This window comes from Rosa rugosa, chromosome 2 (genome assembly GCF_958449725.1).
Source record: "Rosa rugosa chromosome 2, drRosRugo1.1, whole genome shotgun sequence".
NCBI lineage: Eukaryota > Viridiplantae > Streptophyta > Magnoliopsida > Rosales > Rosaceae > Rosa > Rosa rugosa.
The window spans coordinates 27,595,791-27,601,301 of record NC_084821.1 but is presented as its reverse complement, the minus strand read 5'-3'; the positions used below and the strand labels follow the sequence as shown (position 1 = coordinate 27,601,301).

Sequence of the window (5,511 nt, the reverse complement as noted above, 5' to 3'; positions counted from 1 at the left end):
TCAAAAAGCTGGAAAAATAAAAAGTCATACTACAGCAAACTGCATACTTCTGAAACTGAGATAACAATGAATCCGAAAAAGAAAAAAAAAAACCTGAAACTAAACATAGAAACTATCAAATTCGAACTAAAAAAAAAAAGGGAAATGAGCACTGACCTCAAGCACATCAATAACTCTATACATTCCAATCCTGAAGAGGCGCTTGGTGATGTCATCATCCTCAAACATGAGCTCAATGGCTTCTCTAAAACCCCCACCCTTTTTCCCTCTCAAATTCAACCTCACATCGAACACATTGCTGTCGGAGCTCGACATACTCTTGGGTCTCACCTGGGCTGGTGCCCAGAAGCTCTCGGATCTAATCTGGGCAACGGCGGAATGAATGACGACGACGGTGGGAGGCGGAGGAGGAGATGGGGCGGGACCCAGTTGTTGGATCGAGCTGGAATCGATTGGGGAGATGTGACACGGCGACAAGATCCGACGAGGGTCGTTCCGGCCTTGGTGCTCTGGGGGGGAGCTGGGGATAGAAGTGGAGGTGGGTTTGGAGAAAGTGTCCGACTTTTGGAGGGGTTTGGGGAGTTTAGGGTTTGAGAAAGATTTGGGGCTTGAGAGAACGGAGGCGGGTAGTGTAAAAATTAGGGTGGGAAATTCAAGATTTTGCCAAAAAACAAAGAGCGGGCATTGTAAAAATTAAATAGATATTGAGAATGTTATATGTCATTTAAGGCGTGCAATAAAAGTGCACCGTAAATGTGTTGTAATATTTACGGCATGCATAAAATGTGTGCCGTAAAAAACTAAATACACATCACTTTTACGGCGTGCAATAAAAGTGCGCCGTAAATGTGTTGTAATATTTACGGCATGCATCAAATGTGCGCCGTAAAAAACTAAATACACATTACTTTTATGGCATGCATTAAATGAGCGCCGTAAAAAACTAAATACATATTACATTTACGGCACGCGGAAAATATGCGCCGTAAAAACATATCTTTTACGGCGTGCATCAATGTGCGCCGTAAATTGCGCGCGGTAAAAAACAACTTTTCTTGTAGTGACCTTGATTTAAGGGAGAGTATTTTTACCGAATTTAAATAAATAATTTTTGATTTATCTCTTCAATTTCGGCCAAGAATGAATGTGGAGTTCAAGGAATGTATCTGAACTTGTTTTCAACCTTTCTGCATGTTGTAATCCCTTGAAATTCTCCTTCATTATCTGTAGAAGTCTCCCTTTGGCCACAATCATGTCTAGATGCATTTAGGATTTAATTGAGATGTCATTATCCAGATATATACTTGAAATTCGGCCAAAATCAGTCTATGTCTAATACGGACTCCAAATTTGAGTTTTAACCATCTTTTCTTGTAAAAAATGACTCCAAATCCATATCACCTTTGTAGAGGACGTTTTGAGCTTGTTCTGGGGCTCTCTTAGTCCACCCAGGTATCCTATTGTCATCAGGACTCCTAGTCCAACTAGGACTCTTCACATGAAATGTTCTTGAACCTTACGGAATCTTCTTTTGCTTTCCTAGTTGTGAGCCCCCGAAAATTTTTGTTTAATTTTTTGAAGGTAATTTTTCGCCAATAAGATTTTCGCAATGTGATTTAAGTGAAGAAATCGATTTTGGAAATTGTTTTGGTGTCGAGACCACCTATTGGGCCGACGATTTAAGTTTGGGCCAAAGTCCTTTCATTTGGGCCTGGATGGTACTAAAGTTCATTGCAGCAAAAAGATCGCCGAAGCAAATTTGAAAGGCGAACATTTTAACTTCGTACTTTTTCTTGTTATTTTAAATTGTCGCATAACGTATGAAATTACGTATTCGTAAGGTACGAATGTATTCGAGATTAGATTAAGATTTTGAGGCCATTAAAAGGATTAAGAAATTAGAGAAAATCCAATTTGGGTCTAGAAAAGTATTTTTTTTTAAGTATCGAGGCTTAGGACAAGCCCGGAAAATTTTCCCGAAAGGATTCGGTGAAGTGTCGGAGAAATAAGGATGTTTGGTGTTGTATTTTCGGATTGGGCTTGAGGAAATTAAGAGAAAAAGAAAATTGGAGCAGCCCAAGCCCACTTGGCCCAAAAAGAGGGGCAGATTCGACTTTTCACAATTAAAATTGGGAGAGGTATATAAGGAACACATCCCTCTCAAACCCTAGCCACTTCCCTCATTTTCCTTCAGCTCTCTCTCTCTCTAGCCGAGACTCTCTCTCTCATCCTCCTTGCCGGAAATCGCCGCCGCCGTACCGCCGCCGGCCGCCGGAACCCCTCTCCTCACCAAAATTTCCAGATTTTCTCCTCTTCCTCCCCTCTTTCCATTTCTCCAACCAAAATCATGAAATTTAGCCATTTAATCCTCCAAAAACCCTAGAACCCGAAGCTAAAATTGGGGCTTTTGTGATTTCTTCTTTCCAAGCTCAAATCAAGGTATTTTCCATCCTAATCTAGCCTCTATTCCTTCGATCTATACATCTTTCTTACCAAATTCGAGTTTTTGATTTCCATTTTTGATTTTGGTGCATGAACCCGATTTCTCCTTAAACCATGAAGGTAGGCTACGGGTTTGGCAATGATTTTTGGTAAGGATCTATCCATGCAACCTTGTTTTCGAGTTTTTGGTTGAGATGTTGATGTTGGACGAATTTGTAGGTGAAGAAGGCCAATGAAGAGGATTAGGCCATGAGTTTTGAAGAAGAAAGGGTAAGGAATGGGTTTTGGACAAACCCTAGAATTTTTAGAATTTATTTGGTTGATTTTGATTTTTGTGGAGCTATTGTTGTTGTTGGAAAATTGTGAAAATTGGATGTTTGAGGAGGATTTAATTAGTAGAATTTTATTAGCCTAGTTTTCTAAGTGTTGGAATTTTGTGTTGAATATTTTGGTGAATTGTTGTTGTGTATTTTGGCCAAAAGAAAAAGAAAAGGATGAAGAAAAGGAAATGGCTTTATTTTTGAAAGAAAATAAATAAAATGAAGAAAAGAGTAAAAGTTGGATTAAATTGAGGTTTTACTGTGGTAAAGTGGTAAAAAGTGAAGAAGGTGAAAGTAAAGATAAATTCGGTAAAAAGGAGGTAAAAGGTAAAAGTGAAAGTGTGGAGGTAAAAGTCTTGGTAAAAGTAAAAAGGTGAAAAATGAGAAGTAATTGGGTAAAAGGGAAAAGTAAAACTTTATTTATAATTATTTACTTATTTATTTTTAATAAATAAGAAATAATGGTAAATAAGGGAATACTTGGTCAAAAGTCAGAAGTCAAAGTCAACGGTCAAAAGTCAACTCGAGAGTTGACCAGGGTTGATCGACCTCGTAAAGTGTGAGGATCGACTCGACTTTGGTCGCTCGGATTGACGATAGTTTAGCGGAGCGATAAGGACGCTTTCCTTTTTAAGAAAGAAGTGAGTTTCCCAAATTGGTAAAAGTCGGAATAAATAATTAATGGCCTCATTGAAATAAAAAGGAACAGTAGACAATATATTTAACCCGAACTATATTGTTGATTGGGGTATGATCACCATATCCCAAATAGGCTTACTATTCTAAGTGAGTTGTTCGGGAATGGTTTTTGATAAGTATCGATCTTGGTTATTTGGTGAATTTTAAAGTGAGTTATGAATTAATTACTTATCGGGTATAATTTTATTATAAAGGACCCGAGCGGGTGCACTTGGATTTGGATAAAGGATCGAAAGTCGGGAACGAACCCGAATGTGGGCAAGCACTCCAATTCCAGGTAGGGTGAGCTGTCCCTTCCTTGTTAGAGGTTTTTCGATATATGTGGAATGCTCTAGTATAATATTATGTTGCATGCAAGTATGTTTTCTGGTTGTTCATTAGTCGATGCCTCGTGATACGTGTGTTTTCAGAACTGATAATTGTTGAATTGCGAAAACCGAGGCTAGACTTGCATGTTGAGATACTGTACCCTCTGTATGTTGTGTTTGTGACCTGAAAGTGAATGGGACCTAGACGCATAGATTCCTAGGGATCCCACGGTGTCGATAACCGTGAACCTCCGGAGGGGGCTGTGCTCCTATGTTTGTCAAGGGAAGGCAAATACAGACAGTGAACCAGTCATAGGAGACTCAGAGCCAGGAAATGGACACTTTCGCTACTTGTAGTCATAAGGACTACAGAGTAGTTGGCTGGTTCTCATACTCAGGACGAACCAGGTCGATCACTGATTTATTTTACTTTAGCCGGCAGGTAAGTATCTCGGAGCTCCAAATTGTGTGAAGCATACTGCATATGCTTTATAAAAGAAACAAATGTTTGTGGTTGCCACTTTTCTTAAAGCATTTTTCGATAAACGTGCATAATATTATGTAGTGAATATTTTCAAGTATATTATTTTTCAAACCTAGCATGGTTGGGTCGGCCCCTACTGGGCATGCGAGGACGAAAGCTCACCCCTACTATAGTGTGCAGGTTTCGAACATGTGGTCGGGGAGCGTACGAAGGAGGCATATGGCTCGGCTTGGCGCATTCTTCTTTGACTTATTTAAAAGAAGGTTTTGGTCCCTTCTTGGGTTTTGAAATCACTTGTTTAGTTATTTATTTATTTATTTATTTATTTCCTACTCGTTTACAAAAATTCCGGGAGACCCGTAACCCTGGGGCGCGTCTCCCATACTTGTAGTTACTTAGTGATCTGTTTTATTTTCCAAATTGGGCTCCGATCGCAAGCCCAAAACTCTTAGCCCATTTCGAATTCCGCTTTTGTAAATGTGTTGTTTGGTTGCTAGAATGACTTGTCCAGGAAAATGTTTTGTGAACCAACCAGCTAAACCCAAAAGGCCTTGCGGTTTCGGGTTGATGAGTCATCGGGATGTCATGCGTGACATGTCGATTTCTCATTGGCTCGGGGTCGCGGCACTGTGGGACCCCCCTCTCGGGTCACCACACTAGTTTAACTGGGACTCCTTGTGTCATTAGGATTCCTTTTCCTGGCAGGAGTAGGTTTCCTAGTCCAACTAGGACACTGCATTTTTCGCCTATTCTCCAATCATGTTTTCTAGTTGACCCAGGATTCCTACTTTGACTGATTTTCCCAGTCGGACCAGGATTTCCTGGCTGGACCGGACCAGGAAAACTTCATTTCTTCATTTTTGTAGCCCTCGTGCCTTGCTTCTATTATTTCCAACGTTCCCTTGCTTCTCATTTGCCTTTAAGCTCATTTCTTCTCCATTTGCTCCATGATACCTAAAAATAGAAACTTTATTAAAGTTAATTTATTTAAGGAAATAACTAAGTAAAATATGAGGAAATAACATTTAAAACATCGCATTAAAATGCTCCTATCACGTTATTTGTTGTTAAGTAAATTACCATTGTATGTTTTTCTTTAATTGCATATAATCTCCTGAACTAAATCATAAGTAGGGATTATCTGTTTGTTTTTGTACTTGTAATCTCCTGAACTAAGTCGTATGCATGGATTACTAATTTTCCTGTATTGTGTTGTCTTCACGTAATCACATGAACTAACACCATATGCAGGGTATTG

General features: G+C 39.4%; 1 long non-coding RNA gene across 1 annotated transcript; it reads left to right on the top strand.

The window, feature by feature from the left end:
• Nucleotides 1-2,221: 2,221 nt before the first annotated feature.
• On the top strand, nt 2,222-5,152 carry LOC133727817 (uncharacterized). Its single transcript, XR_009855368.1, has 5 exons — nt 2,222-2,439; nt 2,563-2,591; nt 2,662-2,712; nt 3,656-3,738; nt 4,427-5,152. It is a non-coding gene; the product is annotated as an uncharacterized LOC133727817 (long non-coding RNA).
• The last annotated feature ends 359 nt before the right edge of the window (nt 5,153-5,511 follow it).